The following is a 21,178-nucleotide window of genomic DNA, read 5'->3' on the forward strand; positions in this document are numbered from 1 at the left end:
CTCAAATTCATTCATTTTAGAGAGTACAACATAATAAACTAGTTACCAAAAAATAATCTGCAGGTTTTTTTTTTAATGAAAATAACTCAAATATTGTTACAAGCTTTCTTTTGTGATATTGAATTAACTTAAAATGTAATTTTGTTCATTTTCCCAATGTAATCTTTTTTCCTGATGCATAATATAAAAACTGTTTAAAATGAGCAAATCCACAAAAGGACCTGAGACTTAAACAAAGACCACCCCAGAAACAATTTATTTTGTTAGAATATAGGAGCACAAAGTAAAAAGACAAATCCTAAAAATAAAATCCATCATATTTATCATTCTGGGAAGTTAGGTGGTCCAGGGGACAGAGGGTAAAAGCTTGGAGTCAGGAAGATTCAGCTTCCTAAATCAAATCCAGCTTTAGATATTTAATAGCTGTGTGACCCTGGATAGGTCATTTTACTCTGTTGACCTCAATTTCCTCATCTGTAAAATGAGCAAGAAAAGGAAATGACAAACTATACCATTATCATTGTCAAGAAACCTCAAATGGGGTCATGAAGAGTCAGACATACTGAAACAACTGAGAAACAATATATTTATCATTGAGATTCACAAATACTGTTACTTGTGGACATCAAAGATACTGTGTGTATATATGTATGAATGCATATATATGTGTATTTTGTATCTGTATATATTTTTTCTTAGTCAACTACTCTCATTTCCATCTTTCACATATATCATTTTAAAATATGATTATGGGTTGAGTCAAGATGGCAGAATAGAGATAGCAAAAGTTCACACCTCTGAAAACCTTTCCTTACCAATTGCAAATTAAATCCTCCTAGGGGAATGAAAATCAAACCTAACAACAAAACAGAGCGAAGGAACCCTCCTGGTGGAATCAATTCAAAAGGTACACCCCACAAAAGCCAAAATTCAAGAACACTCAGGTTTAAGGGGAAGGAAGAAGGAAGGTCCAAGGACCCCTCCCCCACCTAGGGCACTAAGCCTCCAGGGGCAGCGGGAACCTCTGCGCAGGCAAAGGCGCTGGTTTGGGGGGAGTACCTTGCAGGCAGGACTGTGCTAGGCACAGAGCGTCAAACACAGGTGGTGGGGAAGTAGCTGGAAAGGGAGTACAGATTGGGTAGCCTGGTCACAGGGGCAGAGACCATCCATTTTGCTCCCCCCATCCAGGAGGTTTTGGCCTCAGGGCACATCCAGCCCAACCCAGCTGAACTTAATCCTATCAAAAGTCTTCAGAGGTCAGGGAAGCTCAAGCTCCAACACCCATCCCCCACAGACTTCATTGAGAGATCTTCTGACAAAGCTCCAAAAGATGAGACTGACAGAAACCACCAAAACCAAAAAAAAAAAAAAAAAAATAGAGGAGCCAGAGCACAGACAAATATGAGGACTAAAGAAGAGATAAATATGAGCAAACAACAGAAAAAGAAGAAAGAAATTACAATAGACAGCTTCTTTACAGGCAATGAACAAAGAGAAAATGGAACAGAAAATGAGGAAGGAACATCAAGCAATAAAAAAGAAATACCAGTGAATTGGATACAGGCTTTGAAAGAACTCAAAATGCAATTCAAAACACAATTAAGAGAGGCTGAAGACAATTGGGAAAAGAACCTAAAAACTAAGATAAGTCATCTGGAAACAGAAAATAGTGTCTTGAAAGCCAAAATCAACCAGCTTGAAAATAAGGCAAAGGAGATGAATGATGAGGCAAAGGAGATGAGAGATGACGTTAAGAGAATGACAGATGACCTCCAAACAAAATCAGACCAGAAGGAGAAGGATGACCAAAAAGCCAGGGATGAAATCTAGTCTTTAAGAACCAGAATACACCAACTAGAATTAAGTGACCTCACAAGGCAGCAGGACACTATAAAACAAAATCAAAAGAATGAAAAAAATTGAGGAAAATAGGAAACATCTCATTCACAAAACAGAAGACTTAGAAAATCATTCCAGGAGAGACAACTTAAGAATCATTGGTCTACCAGAAGACTATGACAAAAGAAAAAGCCTGGACAAAATACTACAGGAAATTATCCAAGAAAACTGCCCGATATTCTAGAACAAGAGGGAAAAGTGGAGATTGAAAGAATCCACAGATCACTTCCTGTACTTAATCCCCAACTGACAACACCCAGGAATGTTATAGCCAAATTCAAGAACTATTCAGACCAAAGAAAAATATTATAAGCTACCAAGAAGAAGTCATTCAGATACCATCGAACCACAGTGAGGATAACATCCTCATCTGCATCCACACTGAAGGACCAAAAGGCATGGAATATGATATTCTGGAAAGCAAGGGAACTAGGTCTACAACCAAGAATCCACTACCCAGCAAAACTGACTATATTCTTACAGGGGAAAGTATGGTCATTTACCAAAATCAAAGAATTCCAAGAATTTGTAAAGAAAAGACCAGACCTGAAGAGAAAATTTGATGCCCATGCACTGAACTCAAGAGAATGATCTTGATTTAAATTTAAATTTAATTTAATTTAAATTTAAAATTTAAAAAGAGGGGAAAAAGAAAAACAAAACAAACAAAAAAAACTTTCTTTAAGAGACTAAATAAGTTAAAATGATATGTATCCTTATAAGAAAAGAGATATTTGTGTCATTGGTGAATCTTAAAAACTATTAAATTAAAATTAAATTAAATTTAAAAAATCACCTGGGCAGAATTACACTTAGAGGGAATAGTGACAAACTGTATAGGATGAAATGACAAGACATAACTATGTATTTAGATATATGTATGCATAAATACATATACATGTGTATATGTGTGTGTGTATATACACAACTAGAGCTAAAAAAAGAGGAGAACAAACGGACTGGTGGGGAGGGAAGCAGTACAAGGGAGGGAGAGGGTGGGGGTGTCAATGTGGAAATCTAGATCTATAGATCTATATCTCTCTCTAGATCTATTTCTATAAGGAAATAGAGATAGAGATAGAATAAGATGATAAGAGAGCTGAGTATTGAAGAAAGAATCAAGGTTTCTAAGAATTTTAAGTAAGGCAGAGCATTCTAGGAATTGAGGACAGCATTACAAATGTATAAAGGTAAAAGAGCATGGTAAATAAAGAAGTGTGAGAAATCTATAGTAACAGTAACAATAACTAGTGATCACATAGCATTTTGCTGGCAATGTCATTAAAATATTTTATTTTAATCTCAACTCTGTGATATAGATGCTATTATTATCCCTATTTTACAGATAAAGAAAATGAGGCAGAAGGCAGTTAAGTGAATTATCTAGGATCACACAACAAAAAATTATGAGTCAAGATCTGAGCTTAGGACTTTCTTCCTCATCCACTACCCTAGCCATTGTGCAACCTAGTTGCATACTTGAACATACACACATTAAATTATAAATGCAAAAATACATAAGCATATACATATTAATTTAGATATCTGCATCCACATATATAGGAAATGTGTGACTAAATGTATCTACACACACATATATACCATGTTATATATACATATGTGAAGGTGACCATCCGATCAGACTAGTATAGAGAATGTCTCTTCAAGAATCTGTTGTCTAAGTCATTGCAATTGTGTTTAATTCTTCATGACCGTTATTGGTGATTTCTTGGAAAATATTCTGGCATTATTTGCCTTTTCCTTTTCCAGATCATTTTACAAATGAGGGAACTGAAGCAAATGGGGTTAAATGATTTGATCGAAATCACATAGCTAATAAATGTCTGAGGCTAGGTTTGAATTCAAGTCTTCCTGATTCCAGGTCTAATGCTCTATTCACTATGCTACCTAGCTGCTGAATAATCTATTTCTACTAAGAAAATTATTTGGGACAATTCTTTAGTGCCTTCCTTAGGATCACACAGCCATTATATATAAGTATGTGCCTGAGGTAAGACTTGTACTAAAGTCTTCCTGTCTCTTGAGTTCATCTCTCTCCACGATGCAACACTATCTCTCATCAACTTACAAAAACACAGTGGCAGCTAGGTGGATCAGTGGATTGAGACTGAGAGCCAGGCCTGGAGTAGGGAGGACATGGCATCACACATTTCCTAGCTATTTGAACTTGGGTAAGTCAATTAACCCCCATTGCCTACCCCTTAGGCACTCTTCTGCCTTGAAACTAATACACAGTACTGATTTTAAGATAGAAGGTAAGAATTTTTTTAAACCCTTTCCTTCAGAATCAATGCTGTGTATTTTTTTCTAAGGCAGAAGAGTGGTAAGGGCTAGGCAATGGGGGTCAAGTGACTTGCCCAAGCCACACAGCTGCTCCCAGAAGGTAAAAATGAAAAAAAAATACATATACACATAAACTCAACATTCCTTTTTTTCTTTTGTGTTATATGCACTCTCCATCTTCTTGATTTTACTCCATAATGCAAGAATTGAACCAACAGGAAAAAAAAGAAATTTAAAAGACATCCTTCAATTCAATGAAGCATTTCTCAATTGCCCTATAATTATAAACCTAGAAAACTTAACCTGTGCTTGAATTCTCATTCATTATCTTAAATTGGGAATATTCTGGTAAATGTTTAATTAATGGCTCTCAAAAAAGATGATGCTCTAATCTGCATTAATAACAATTTCTCGTCACTTTCTTAAATATATACAATCAACAAAAGAAATAGCAAACTAATTCCTAATTTATCACATTTGCACATTTCCAAAACCTCACACTGAAATTGTAAAAATGAGTTCTCTACAGTTACTTTCAGTTGGCTCTGCTTTTAAGTCTTTATTCTTTGTTATATTCTTACAGCTTTCCTCCCATCTTGCTAGAGAAAACTTACTATTTCCTGATGCAGTGGGGAGTGGCTTTTATATCTGTCTATATAATGAGTAAACTGCATTTGGGGTGCTATCTTTACAGTGCCTATGGTTCTGGAACCAAACCATTCTTTTCATGGCTTTATTAATTAGAGGACTACCAAGGTCCTCTTCTACATTCCTTACTTAATTTCCATGCACCTGAATTTGAACAATCATAATTAACAGAGCAATGTCAATAAATAGAAAAACTGCTAACTCATGTTAGAATACATAGCTTCAAATATTTCCAATTACTTTTAATAATTGTGTGACCTTGGACGTGTCATTTACCTTTTGTGTTTCCATTTCCTCCTCTATGAAATGAAGGATATGAACTAGATGTACTCAGAGATCCATTCCAGATCTAAATCTATGATTATTCATTGTATCCAGTGCAGTCAGTCATCTCAGAGATGTGTTGGAGTTCTTTGTTCCTGGCAACTAGTTGTTAGTTTTTCAATGTGAGCATACCTCTGAAATCAACAAATACTACAAATCAGGTGTGATTTAATTTTGTTCATTGCCTAGACTCCAGAAAGTGATGGAGAAAATCTTAATGCAGATTAAACTTAAACTGAATAGTGATTTCATTCTTCCTCAATTTTATTTTTTTCTGGATTGTTAAAGATTTATTAATGTATGACCAAGTTGTCCCCAAAAGGAACTGCTTTCTGAAAGGTTTGCAAGAAAATGTTTAACCACAGACTTATTTCCTCTTATTGTCTTACATGCCAACACTAATGTAATCTCCAAACTAATCCTTTTGTATGTAATGCTACTATATATTCAATATGTAATTCATATCCCATATGTAGTTAATATCCCATATATAATTACATATTCTATATGTAATCTATTGCAAGGCATTCTTGACTATCCATGGATCCCCAAATAAAATGTCTGATATCTTTCACCAAAGCTACTCAGTTCTTCTGCACCTAAAGCTCCAGATGCCATTTATTAATACCTTACTGGGATTGAAGGTATTGTAGTAAAGTAGCCATGGGCTACCTGGGTTTTGATGCTTCCCTTCCTACATGAACTTTCTTGGACAATCATTACCATTGATTCTTTTGACCCTGGCAGCAGTCCTTCTCAAAGATGGTGGGGAAAGAGAATTAAGTAGTTTCCCCAGCTGCAAACTGCCAGGAATTAGTGACCTCTTTCTTTGTATGACCTTTCTAGTTCCAGCAATCAACCAATAAAAACAATTAATTATTGAATATCTACTATTGACTAAATCTTAGGGATTAAAATAAAGACAATCCTTCCTTCCATAAGCTTATGTTCTGTTCACTTAAACAATACAATTGTGTGTGTGCATACATACATACATATATATATGTATATACATAAATATATATAACTATGGGCTCTGACTTGGAGCATTAGCATAAGATTCTCTTCATGCAGAGAGTGGAGAGAATGGTGACTTGATAGTCTGTGCATGAAAGATGGGCAGAGTTCACATAAGATTTCGGAAAAGAAGAGATATTTTTGTTTCTTCATTATTTAAGAGAGAACACATGATTCTATATTCTGGGGAGAAAATAAAAAGACTTTTGAGAGCATACATGTGGGGAAAAGATACCACTTCAGGATATTCCTGATTTTCACCTTGCCTCCAAATAAATTTCAGGGAAATTTCCCTTCTATATGATTGGGCACTTTCAGTGTCTCTGAGATATCTTGTTCCTAGTAGGAGATCTCATTTACTATGTGTATTATTTGATATATGCTAATATGTTTAATTTCTCTGATTTCTTTAAAGAAGAATCAATTGCTCTAGACTAAATATTTAAAAGAACAGATAGAAAAAAATTATATTTGAGTAGCCCTAGTAAAGGAGAGTAATCAGCTTCATAGACTCCATTTCTGCTCCTTTCTAGGCAGTGATAAAAATCTCTCTTCAAGAGGGTTAGGCAAAATCCCTGACATATCTTATCAGAAACTCCCCACTAGCTAAATTATAGACAAACTAATGTAGCCATATGCATAACCTACATGGGTAAAACACATAACTTTCCCCCTAAATACTCATCACCTGTTATCTTCCTATTACTGTAGAACACATCATTCTCCCATTCCCTCAGATTTCCAAGGTAGGTGTAATCCCTGACTCCTCACTGTCTCTTAATCCCTTCTTAGATTATATATGGGGCTCTAATCATTCCTTCCTTCGACTATTACAATAGCCTTCTGGTGAATCTGTCTGTCTCATGTCTCTTGCCACTCCAATCCATCCTCCATTAAGCCATCAAAGCAATTTTCCTAAAGTGTGGATTTGACTGCATCACCCCCCCCACACACACACACAATAAAATCCAGTGGCTCTTTATTACCTCCAGAATCAAATACCGAAATCTGTTTAGCATTCAAAAACCTTCATCACCTATTCCCCCTCTTACCTTCCCCTGATTCTTTCAGCCTGTTGTTTTTCAATCATTCAATCATGTCTTACTCTACATGGCTACATGGGCCACATCAAACCAATACTGTCCTTAGGATTTTCTCAGTATGCCATTTCTTTATCTAGTCCTTCTTGGACCCTACTGACAACCATTTATGACTTTTTAATCCAGTGTCACTGGCCTCCTGGCTATTCCACGAACAGCTCTATCTCCCAACTCTAGATATTTTTTCTTTGTCAGTCCCCTATTCCTAGAATGCCCTCCCTTCTCATCTCTACCAATTGGCTACCCTGACTTCCTTGAAGTTTCAATTGATATCTTATCTTCTATAGGTATCACTTCATTCTAATATTAATTCTAATAATAATAGTATCCTCTTGATTCTAGTACCTTCCCTCACGTAATTATTTCCTTTTCATCCCATATATAGTCTGTTTATTCATATCAGTTTGCTTGTTATCTCCCCCCATTAAATTATGAACTCCTTGAGGACAGAGACAGTCTTTTGCTTCTTTTCTATCCCCAATGCTTATCACAATGCATAGCACATTGTAGGTGCTTAATAAATGTTTACTGACTGATATATATATATATATGTGTGTGTGTGTGTGTGTGTGTGTGTGTGTACAAAAATATGTGTTTATATGTATATGCAAAATATAAATATATATATATATATAGAATCAATTAAAAGCATCTAAAAACAAGTTGGAGAAATAGGCATTAATAGTTGTGGGAATCAGAAAAATCTTTGTCTAGAAATGGGTGCTTAAGTGACATTTCAAAGGAAATAAAGAATTCTGTGAGGCATAAGTGAGAAGGGAGTATATTCAGGCAGTGGAGAGATTTATGATGAAAGAGGGGTGTATAAATAAATAGCAATCTTCAGGACATTTTTATTTCCAAAGATATTGGAATCATTTGCAATTTCTTTTCCAATTTTTTTCTTTATGCAGGCAGAAGTTAAATAATTTGCCCAAGGTCACCCAGCAAGTAAGTATCTGAAGACAGATTTGAACTCTGGTCTTTCTGAGTCTAGTGCCATTTTTCTTATCCACTGTACTACCTAGTTGCTCTTTATGCACAATGGGCATTTCATTAGCAAAATTTGATGGAGTTTTTCACCATTAATTTTGGCTTTACTTTCAGCCCTAGTAGTAATATAGGAGGCATCATGCCATAACGGAAAGGTTATTAGGTCTGGAGTCAGAAGCTATTGCTTCAAATAATAGATCTTATATTTGCTTAACTGTGCCTTAGGCAAGTCACCTGTCTTCTTTGAGTCTTATTTTTCTCAAATATAAAATGAGGGAGTTTAGACTATAGATCAGTTCCAAGTTCCTTTGCCTTTAAATCTATGATCCTATTATCTTACAAGGACTTCTTCCAGCTTTAAACCTATGATCTTATGAACCAATAAATGGCTATCCTGCCTTGAACATGGGATACTATATACCAAGGGTATTAGCCCTACATGCTCTTTAGTTTCCATTTTATAAAAATATTCTAATAGGTCTAAGATCAGATTTTGTATATGCTGATTTTGTATCATCATAGTATGAACAAGGAAGGTTGACTTGTAATCAAGTCATCCTTCCTGGTTCATCCTATATGATTTTTGTTCACTACAGGATATACACTAACAGTTGGGGTTCCCACATTTTCTTGACATCTCAAGAATTCTAATGGAGCACCTGGACTGTCCACCTATTATTCCTTACTCTCACTATATGATGATCCAATTTATTTCAGTATTATGCATTTCTTTGATGATGTACTTTGGTCCCTACTTTGAGAGAATATTAGCAGAGGGGGAAATAGAATTAGATAGTCACCATATAAATGAATATAATTGGCAAATACTAGAATTTTATTGTGTCTTTCTGACAGATGGAGGCCAAGATACACAGACACCCTTTTATCTTGAAGAGGAAGAATTGTAATTCCTTTATCTCCTTTCTCTGTGGATTAGAAATGATTTCTCACTGCACCGTTAATTTTAACTGTTATGTACAACCTTACAAGCAATAACCATATACATTTGGGCAATTATTCCCAAAGATAGTATTTCATTTGAGAATCTTGTATCTTAAGTATCTGTTCCAGTGAAAAAGACTGTGTTTAAAATATATGGAAACACTATTTGTATTTAATCATACTACTGGGAGTAGTTATAGTAGCTTAAGTAGATGCAGACAGTTTAAAATGCACAGATTGTTACTGCAACCTAACTTGCCATGGGCATTTTTCCCTGTAGATTCCTAAAGTGCTGAATAAATAAGGTACATTTCTTCAGCATTTGGCCAAATGTCTGTGTCATGCATGTTACATTGGGAGGCCGATTAAAACTCCTTATGAAATCCTTCTTCAATTCTCTGTGGAAAGCATACATGAGAAAGAAATAGGAGGCGGGGAGGTTTTTCTGTGAGAGTATACACACACATACAGATACACACATCTACTGTGACATCCATTGTATTCACCTACATACTCAGTTCCTTTTATATTATAATGGGAGTTTGTAGGAGGCTCACTCCCTCACAGTTGAATATTGAATGATCAAAAGTCTTGTATGTGTGCTGACAATGTGCTGGGTAATTCAATTCCTTACCAGAGTTACCCACAAGGAGAGCAAAAGAAGAAAATTCTGTCATATTTGAAGTATGGCAACTTCCTCTCTCTCTTGCTATTCTGGCTCTAAGGGCCATGAAGATAGGCATTCTTCTGGGGTTGGCCAGAGATAATTTTTTTTTAAACTGTGAGACTTTCTTCCCTTTTTTAACTGCCTAATTTGATCCTCTGTTTGGGTTGAGGTTGGGACAGGGGGAGACAGAATATTATAATATTGCAACCCCCTGTACTATAGCAACATAGATATATAACATCCCATATTTTGGGGAAGATGTTTTTTAGGTCCCATCCCCAAATCATAGGATAAGGGGACACATGTCAGCTACAATCTGCATCAAGGGCATATATAAATGCCTTGAAGGCAGCAATACTTCCTTTTCTTTATATCCGCAGTGCCCATGACATAATTAGTACTTAAGGGCTACTAAATAAAACTGAAATCTCATAAAAATGAGATCATCAAACTCTGTATATATTACATCATAAACTACTTAGTTAATTCGTAATGTCTCTTAAACAAATCCCTTTCTTTCTCCTCATATAGTTACCATCTTGATAAAAGCCCTTGTACTCTCACAACTAGGCTATTAAATTAGCCTTCTAGTTGGTATTCCCCTTCAAGTCTTTCCTAATTTCAGGCCATTTTTCATTCTCTCTCTCTCTTTCTCTCTCTCTCTCTCTTTCTCTCTCTCTCTCTCTCTCTCTCTCTCTCTCTCTCTCTCTCTCTCTCTCTCTCTCTCTCTCTCTCTTCTCTCTCTCTCTCTCTCTCTCTCTCTCTCTCTCTCTCTCTCTCTCTCTCTCTCTCTCTCTCATATATATATATATATATTTATTTATTTATTTATATATATAATTATATAAAACCCTTACCTTCCATCTTAGAGTCAATACTATGTATTGGATCCATAGGAGAAGAGTAGTTGCTAGGCAATGAGTCACAAAGCTAGGAAGTGTCTGAGGTGACCTCCTGTCACTGGGCCTAGCTCTCAATCCACTGGGCCACCTCACCACCCCTACACTTCCATATATTCTATGAGCCATCTACCTAGATTCCTTACTGTTCTTCACACTTTGCATTTCATCTCCTGACTCTATACTTTTGTCCTGGAAATCTCCTGTGCCAGTAATCACTCACTTCTTACTCCTAGCTTCCTTTGGTTCTTTCAAGACTCAGCTCAAATCCCACTTTCTGCCAGAATCCTTTCCTATTCTCTTCTCTTCTAATAAGTAATAAATAATAAATACTTGTATGTTAAAGGACAATATATTTCTGATCTATTAAGGACTTCAGAGAGTATCTACTCTGACCCCTTCATTTTACGTATGAAGAAACTGGGGTTGAGATCAATGATTTGTTCCAAGTTATAGAGATTATGATTATAAGAAGTAGGATTTGAACTCAAATCCTCAGACTCCAGAGTCATTCCTCTTTATACTCTTCCAAACTTCCTGACTACTCTGAACTTGAAAAATGGGATGGACATAATTTTAAATAAATAGGCAATTTTATAGATAAGCAATCTTAAAGATAAGATGAAGATTCAGTCAGATTCCAAAGACAATAAATGAAATGCTGCTAGAAGAGTATAATTCTGAGGTGGAAGAATATGAAGCTGGATAATTTATAGCTGTAAATATTTTTTTAATCTTTTACTAAAAAATCCTCAATCTCTCACCTAGACCAGCCCGTTCATTCTCATGCCTACATCTAAAGGCAGAACCTTTTATTGCTATTTATGTGATGTCTCAAATAAATTCAGTTCAATTTCAACAGTAAGTACTAAATATCAGTGTTTGGCGCTGGGGGTACTCAAGTAGAAAACAAAGACATCACTGAAGAAGCTTACATTCTATTTAAGGAACTTACAGCTTAGTCCACGTCCAGGCAAGATCATATATTAGCCCAATTTTGCTCTCGATTTTGACAGCAATATGTCACATGGCAAAGTGAACAGATTTTCCATTGAATAGTTCAATGTCCCATACTCAATGCTAAAAGAGTACAAAATGAAAGGAACAAATGTGCAAATTATTATTCCTGACAGACATTGTTTGATTTAGGTAAAGACCCACTTATATATCTAAAACAACCAAAAACAATAAAATTGCAGCCTGAGCAGCCCTTCCAGGAGATTCCTTGTGCTCATCATCCTGGCTCAGAGTTACCCTACAGCCTTGGTTGAAAGGAGAACTTCATTCTTTTTTTTTCCTTCAAATGAGAATTTAGACTAAGGGAAAAGAAACCTTTAAAATCTTTGCTCTCTATGTGCCTGTGAAAAAGGAAAAATTCCAAGATGGAGTTGCTAGTTGATGTTGGTGTGGATCTAGATAGCCTTTGCAATCCTTATAAAGTTTACTGGTCTTTTGGGGATGGCATTTATGTCACAGATTATGTTTGGGGGAGGTGAGATTTTTAAAATGTGAAAATAATTGTTTTTGCTGCTAGAATTGAATTTCAACAGGAAATCTGAAAACAAACAAAAAAAATATCCCAGGATGACAGGCAGATGGGTTTCATAGCTATAGTTAAGAGTTGTTTATTTTGTTTCAGATTTTTTGGTAGGAAGAAGGAAGGAAATTAGAATCTATTAATTATGTTCTATGTGTCAAGCACTGTACTATGCTTTTTTTACAAATATAACTTCATTTGATCTTCACAAAAACAGTTGGAAGTAGCTACTAATATTATCCCCATTTTACCATTAAGGAAACTGAGGCAGTTGAGAAGCTACGCAATTTGCAGAGGATCAGCCAGCCAGTTAGTATCTGAAATTCAATCATAACTTGGTTCTTCTGCACTCCAGCTCCAGTGCTCTAGGCTTTGTACCATCTACATACCTCTAGAATATGCACAGAGAATCCTGGACAATGTAAGTATCATAAAAATCAAGAGAATTAATTTGTTTTTAATAATAGGGGAAAAGAATAAATATTCTAGGTGTGTGGGACAAATAAAGAGTTTCAATTTCTGGGGGAAGATGCAGGGAACTGGGCAGTACAGTGAAAAAAGTGCTGGGCCTGGAGTCAGGGAAGACTCATCTTTTTTAGTTCAAATCTATTCTCAGATTCCTCATTGTGTGACCCTGAACAAACGACTTAATTCTGTTTGCCTCAGTTTATTATCTGCAAAATGGACCAAGAAAGGAAATGGCAAACTACTTCAATAACTTTCCCAAGAATATCCCAAATGGAGGCACAAGAGTTGGACAGATTGAAATGATTGAACAACAAAATACATATACATATATATATATATGTATGTATCTACACACGTATAGACACATACATATATAATGTCAATACTTTAATAAACTACCTCTATGCTTCAATAGGTAGAATATAAAAGAAGAAATAGGAATTGTTAATCTTAAATCTTTATGACCCAATCTTCTACAAAATATTGAGAAATTAGCTAACTTCATAATGTGATACCTTTAAAAAAGTGATAGAGAATTGTTTCAAAGAATCCTGGGAAGATTGGATAAACTAATACAGGGTAAAATGAACAGAGTCAGGATAATTCATACAGTAATCACAACATGGTAAAGAAAAAACATTTCAAAAGAATAAAAACTTTTTATCAATGAAATGACAAACCAGTGTGCTATAAAGGCTGATAATGAGGCATTCTTTCTCCAGCTCCCAACAGAAGTTATGGACTCAAGTGATAGAATAAGAATCCATTTTTGGAAATAGAAAATTATAGGTTTGTTTTTCTTGATTCCGCTTATTTACTTTAAAGGTTTGCATTTTTAATGGAGGAAATTATGGAATAATGGGGGAAAAGGAGTGAATAAGAGGAGGAAGAAAAAGAGAAAGAGGAAGAAAAGAAATAACAATAAGAACAAGATGAACAAAAAGAGGAAGAAGAAGGAGAAGAAAACAAGAAGAACAAGAACAAGATCAAGAAGAACAAAGAAGAACAGAGAAGAACAAGAGAAAGAGGAAGGAGAAGGAAAGAAGAAGATGAAAAAGAAGAACAACAAGAACAAGAACAAGAACAAGAAAAACAAGAAAGTAAAACTCCTTAAAGAAAATTAAAAAAATAGAACACAGAAAAATCCATAGGGGAAAGAGGCAAACAGAATAGTTTTGACAATAACATTTTGCATTTTATCAAAGTGCCCACTATGTATCATTCACTATCATGGAAGCTTCTAATACAAAGTTAAAACTGAAATTTTCTGGGGGACAGCTGGGTAGCTCAGTGTATTGAGAGCCAGGCCTAGAGACAGGAGGTCTTAGGTTCAAATCTGGCCTCAGACACTTCCCAGCTGTGTGACCCTGGGCAAGTCACTTAACCCCTATTGCCTAGCCCTTACCACTCTTCTGCCTTGGAACCAATACCCAGTATTGATTTCAAGATGGAAGGTAAGGGTTTAAAAAAAACTGAAATTTTCCCTATGCTAGAGGAGTTTACATTCTATTGGAGAGAAGCTTGTTCTAGTAGAGTATTTCTTCCCTTGATGTAGATTGAAGCTCATTTCTACTTTCTTATCATGGGTGATCAATGTTAAGGCTGTGAAATCCCCCAGATTCTCAGGTTGCTAAAATCTAGCCAGGGAAATAGCATGTAGATACATACAAGATATTTGCAAAGAAAATACAAAGTAATTTCAAGATCAGTACTTACCTCAAGGAAATCAAGAGAGTTCTCATGCTAAGGATTACATTACAGCATTACAGCTGGACTTGAATAGAACCAGGGATAGAGTTAAAGACATAGCTTAGAGTTTGGTCTGTACAAAATAAAAGAACTCAGAGATAGAATGTTATACACAACAGTAACTAGGTTACTTTGATGTGATAAGCCTGAAAGCAAGGTGGAGTCTTTTTTTTTAATGTCTTTCAATGCCAAAAAGAAGAATTTAATGACCATGGAATTGGATAGCTAGTTGAGTAAGGTAACCATATCGCCATGACAGCTGCTAAAGATGAATAATGAGCTCACCACAGAACTGAGTAAAGCTAGATTCTCTATTAGTGCCAATAATGAACCCCCTGAGGTGCTCTCAAGTACTTGAATTCACACTATTCAAAGTTACAATTATATAACAAGTAGTAATTAGTTCCAGGCTAATGTGCAGTGCTTATTTGAATGATGCCACCACTTCAGGGGATCCATTATTCCCACTAATCAGGACCTAACCATGGAAATAAAATAATGGGATAGATTGCATTTGGGAAATTTCAGTCAGATGTGATGTCCCATATCTGTACTTTCTACGAAAAAGAAGACTAAAGCTGATGAATCACTTAAACCGAGATGGGAGGGAAGGCAATGAGGAGAGTTCTGAACAAAAGGGCAAAAGTCAATTGAGTGAACTCACTCAACAATAAGTTTCAGTAATAAGTTTCACACCAATATGGGAAGATTCTAGGAATGGTGAAGGGAAACCAGTGTATTGAACAGTAGATAAAAGATTCTGTGCTGATCAATGACAGAATCAAGCTCATGAGTAATAACTATCTTTGAGGCTGAACAAAATAAGAAAACTCATTCAAAAAAAGAAAAAATAAAAAGTTATGCAATTTATTTTGTTATGTGTTTTTGTTTTGTTTTAACAGTGGAGCTCAGTTTAATTGCAATGATCATTCTAGGTCCAAAACATGACCCTGTTCTTTTAATATTCATTAATTTATTTTGAACTAGAAATTCTTTCCCTCCCCCCACCCATTCACAAAGCAAGCATTCATACATATGAGATCATATAAAACATATTCCTGTATTAGACATGTTACAAAAATAAGCAAGAAAAATAAAGTAAAAACAAAACTAATTCAATATGGACTCAGAGTTCATCAGTTCTCTCTGGAGGTTGAGATCACAGCGGTTAAGCCTTTCAGTGTCGATTGTTGTTACTGTGTACAATATTCTCCTGGTTCTTCTCACTTCACTTTGCATCCATTCATATATAAGACTTCTCAGTTTTTTTGTTGTCCTTTGTTTTGATCTGGAAACATCCCCTTTGTCATTTCTTAAAGCACAATAGTACTTCATAACAATCATGTGCTGCAGCTTGTTAGGCCATACATCAATTGATGGACTTGTCTGTTGCTAATTCTCTACCTTTCCAAAATAGCTGCTACAACTTTTTGTACCTATAGGTCTCCCCCCCCCCCCCCCGCTTTTTTATCACTATAGGCTACAAATCTAGTGGTAGCATTGCTGGGTCAAAGGAATTGCACACTGTTTTAAACAATCCTATGGACCTAACTTTGAATTCTGATCTTTGGGATTCTATATCTATAAAATAAGGAGTAATACAAGATTAGCACTAAGTTCTCTCCCAACTCAAGCTCCTAGGATTCAAAACTGATCACCAGTGTTCAGAACCATCTTCTTAATACCATTCTTCTCCTAGTGGTGGTATATGGTCACAAATATTAATTCTAGTAATTAATTCACCACAATACCCAAAGAATCAAAGTTGTAGAAAACCCAAAGGCAATGTAGAGAAAAATAATTGCCCAAGTAGTTTTCTGAGGGATATCATCCAAATAATGTTTCATTGGAAAAGGAAAGATTAAGAAAAATAAAAAGATAAGGAAGCAGGTCAGTCCTAGTGAGAGCAAAAGATAACAGATGAATAACCTGAGTGTTGTACCAGAAAGTGAAAGAAAGGCCTAGAGTATGCTAATTGGATTCTCTTTTGAGACTCTATGAGAGTAATATTTTTGACCAAATTCTTTTTGGGAAGCAAACTAGGAGCAAGTTAGTATCCTTTGCATCTTAAATTAAACATTTTTCAGTCTATTAGGCACCATCTAAAAAACTGAAAGTGTCATCTCTTTATGTAAATGTGTTTTATAAAAAGTAAACTGAGAAGATAGGGAAAGTATTTGTAGAATTTGAACACTAATGATCAGAAATAAATTATATTTTGGATAGCAACACCAATGAACTATAATAACAAAGTTGAGACTAAGTACTAATTAACAATATTCTATTAAATAAGAGACTAAAACTTAGTCATTGAAATGTATGTATGAAACATAGAACAATGATAATCAGAAAAGGAGGGAGGGAGTGGAAAAAAGTGGAAATAGAAAGTTTAAAAATTACTGCCATTGGGTGCATCTGGGTAATGCAGTGGATTGAGAGCCAGGCCTAGAGACAAGAGGTCCTAGATTCAAATCTGACCCCATATACTTCCTAGCTGTGTAACCCTGGACAAATCACTTAACCTTCATTGCCTAGCCTATACCCCTTTTCTGCCTTAGAACCAATACACAGTATTGATTCTAAGATGGAAAATAAGCATTAAAAAAAAAACAAAAATATTGCCATAGTTACATTTAAGAGAGCATTAATCTAACCATTATCTTAACTTTCATAATGAATTTTTTCAATTTATTTTATTAGTGAATATTTATTTTCCCTTTAGAATATATCATAAGATTCAGAGTGGAAGTTTATAGGGTCTAACATATAGAAATTTGCTTAATATTCACCTTTTGGGAAAAACGTCTAGACTACTAAGTAAGTGATGATAATCATTTTGAGAACACTAAATAGCACTATTTTATAGATATATGTTGTTTTCTTCCAATAGAATTTAAGCTTCTTAAGCATAAGTACTACATTTATTTTCAGTACTTGTGTGTGGGTCTATGTGCATTCGAAGTCAATTTATAATGACAAAGATTACACTCAATAAATGCTTGTCAAATTGAATTGGCAGGTGTAAAGGATTCATGAAGACACTTTCCACAAATCTGTAGAGTACTTGTCTGCTTTATGGCTCTGCCATATGAAAGCACAGGTTATAATAATATAAATATAATTATATAATTATATGTTTTCTGTTCATTTTTAGTGATATGGTTAATTTTGTTGATGGTCTTCCTATTACTGAACTATCCCTGAATTCCTGATATAAAACTATATGGTTATAGGGTATGATCCTTATGATATATTGCTGTAATCTTCTTGCTAATATTTTATTTAAGCTTTTTGCATCAATATTCATTAGAAAGATTGGTCTAGGGTTTTTTCTCTGCTTTTTCAGCCCAAATAGTTTATATAGTAATGGCATTATTTGTTCTTTAAATATTTGGTAAAATTCACTTGTGAATCCAACTGTCCAGGGCCTTTTTTCTGATATGAGATTGTTTAAGTATTCTAATTGCTCTTCTGTTAATCTGGTCAATTTTTACATACATGTATATATATATATATATATAAATATATATATATATATTTAAAACATTCCTCTTTTTCACTTAGATTATCCCATATATTATCATATAATTGGACAAGATAAGTCCTAAAAATTTCTTTGATTTCCTTTTCATTGTTTGTGAATTTACCTTTCTCATTTACAATACTGTTAATTTGGTTTCCTTCATTATTTTTTAAAATTAAATTGACCAATAACTTATCTATCTTATTGGGTTTTTTTTTATAAAACTAGCTCCTTATTTATTAGCTGAAAGGTTTTCCTACTTACAATTTGATTAATTTCTCCTTTTATTTTTCAGTATTTCTAATTTAGTGTTTAACCAAAGATTTTCAAATGGTTCTTTTTCTAGTTTTTTAGTGCTGTGCAAAATACACTGATCAACTCTTTCATAATATCCATATTTGATAAGCATGTCATCTATGTTTATGCAAAATATAAAGTTAAAAATGAATAGAAAAATATCAAGAGGCATCATTGATTAGAATCTTTCCTACAAATGGACATCAATCCATTAATCAATATACCTTGAGTCTGTCATTTAACTAGTTCCATGTCTATATAACTATGCTTTCAAGTAATCTTTTTTTCTACAAGATATTACAAAAAGCTTTGTCACATTCCTTACTCTAATCTGTTCATACTATTTATATGTAATTCTTCTGATCTATCAGTTTAATAACCTTGTCAAAAAAGATAAGAATAATTTAGAGAGATTTGTTCTTAACAAAGTCTTTAAGACTCAGTGTCATGGGATCATCCTCACTGACATCTTTTCCCTTTTTAAGTAACACATTCTTTTGGTTCTATAATTTAAAAAGAATCAGTGTTAAGTTCACCAACCTATAATTCAAAGAAAGTTCAAGTCATTTTGGAGGCAATAAAACATGGAGGAGAGAATAATCCTCCAAATCTGGCAATATGTATAGCAACAATTAACATTCTACATTGTCTCAATAAATGAATATCGCCTAGCCTGAAAGAACTATAAACTTTGTTACTAAAATACAATAATGTAGCTTGGGTGATGATAACCAGAGACCCACTCATGGGTACAAAATTTAGAGAGTTCTGACAGAATAGGTAATTCTTAAAAAGTATATTTATCATGCATATATTTTTTATTTCCTGTTCTATGTATATCATTTTCCCTAAAAGAATGCGAACTCCTGGAAAATTTTGGCTCCTAGAACAATTTCCAGTATACATTAGGAGCTTAATGAATGCATTTTTATAGTTAATGAATTGTTGCACTAAGGCAGCTTTTTGGGGGTTTCATTAAAGCCTCCTATTATCTTTTCCATTTCAGAAAGACTTCTATGAGGTTTTCCACATAGTATCCTCTGTGTCTGTGTCTGTTTCTAAGTTGCCCCAAGGTCTACCACCAAGGGTTAGTATCACATTGGGTTAGAGAGTCTTCTATAATGATTGTGTATCTTAGTTCCAATAGTAAATGTGTGCTCAACAATTTTCTGAGATCAGTCTGCTTCAAAGACTAGGAACATGACAGCAGACAGGATTCCATAATCAATGGTGATTTTAAAATGTGCAACCACAAAGTTCTGAAGCAGAATATATGAAAATAGGATAACATATATCAATGCCTTTAGACAAAGAAGCTCTGGCACATGTTGTGGACTCAGTTTTGTTAATATAACTCATGATGGTATTTAATTTCCATTGCAGTTTTACATTTTTGTTACTCTGTATTTCTCTTTCTGAAAACGAAATTCCAAGAAGTGTTTAATCTGGGTGTGTGCTTCAGAGTACACACTGAACCTAAGGGAGTTTAAGGAGACCCCATTAATATTGACTGCATGACTAGAGAGGAGACAGAATTATTTATTCAGGGAAAAAAACAATTTTGTGATTATAATTGAATTTAAACTAATTTTTTTAGAGATTTCTCCTCTCCCTTACAATGAAGTCATGATAATTGGAAAAAGTCATACTTAATGACAGATTCTGGACATATTAATGGAAAATCACACTGATTTTTTAAAAAATCAAGGACCCAACAACCTCAACAAATTTGCAAGAAGATATTGATTACCTATTATCAATCTAAAAAGACCGGGTTTGATTTCCATCTATAATTCATCAACTTTCATAAATAGTGTCCAAAATACTGTTATATTCTGAGGTAACTTTCCCAGGCACCACCTTCCCACCATCATTACTGAATATTTATTGACTTTATGTCCCATGAACCATAAGAAATGAAGAGCAGGTTAATTTTTTTTCTTGGAAAGTATTACATGAAATTATGAAGAGTAAAATGAGCCAAACCAAAAGAACACTATATATAGCAACAGAAATATTGTTTGAGGAATAATTTGTGCATGTCCACCTCCAGAGAAAGAACTGATTAATAGAAATAGGCACTCTATGTATATATGTCTTTTCTCTAGTGAAGGGAGGGAGGAAGGAAAATGCCTAGGAATTTTAATGTAACAAAGAAAAAATAAATTTAAAAAGCAAGAATAAAATGAAGCCAAGAAACATAAACTGCTATAACAGTTTATATGATTCTTTCTGATATATTGTGAATGGCATTTATTCTTAAGGTGCCCTAATTTTTAAAGAATCTGCAATCTACACCCATGAATGCAAGCAAGTTGAAAAACCCTCAGCAATGTGATCAGAGGTTGGCATATCTGATCTAGTGAAATTTAAAGTTTTTCCTACTTGTATTCTCCTGACCTTGTTGCTCAAATCTATTTGCCTGCATATGCACAGTACTGATTTTAAGTTTTTCTTTTAATTTTTTTGACATGTGGTATTATAGTCTCTTTAGCCTTGTCTTATGTCATTATGAATGTCATATTTGGCTTAGTCAAAATATGCCTTTGCAATACTTCTATGGAAAATTCACATAAGAAGGAACCCTATAATATTTCATCTAAAAAAATAATTTCCCCAGTTTTAGTGCCACAAAGTTAACATACTCTGTTGTAGAAACAGAAATATGTTCATGAGAAGTATTCTTTTGATAACCTTTAATCTTCACTAAATGCCTTAGTCTTCAGTGAAACACAGATGGCAAGATGCATTTAGTTTCACTAGACTATGAAAAGAATATAATATTCTTGATATGGCCCTACCACATGCCTGTTC

General features: G+C 34.4%; 1 protein-coding gene across 2 annotated transcripts in view; it reads right to left on the bottom strand.

The window, feature by feature from the left end:
• Window positions 1–14,627, bottom strand: part of LOC130455982 (uncharacterized) — a 29,324-nt gene extending 14,697 nt beyond the window's left edge. Inside the window, exons 1-2 of one of the 2 annotated variants that reach the window (XR_008914267.1) lie at window positions 14,512–14,627; window positions 11,746–11,870 (exon numbers count right to left, since the gene is read on the bottom strand). The gene's annotated coding sequence lies outside the window, so the exon portion shown is untranslated. Of the gene's footprint in view, window positions 1–11,745; window positions 11,873–14,511 lie in introns of those variants that run through there. The other variant, XM_056808584.1, reaches the window with a different exon arrangement.
• Between the last annotated feature and the right edge of the window lie 6,551 nt (window positions 14,628–21,178).

This window comes from Monodelphis domestica, chromosome 8, assembly GCF_027887165.1.
Source record: "Monodelphis domestica isolate mMonDom1 chromosome 8, mMonDom1.pri, whole genome shotgun sequence".
In the NCBI taxonomy this organism is placed as follows: Eukaryota; Metazoa; Chordata; class Mammalia; order Didelphimorphia; family Didelphidae; genus Monodelphis; species Monodelphis domestica.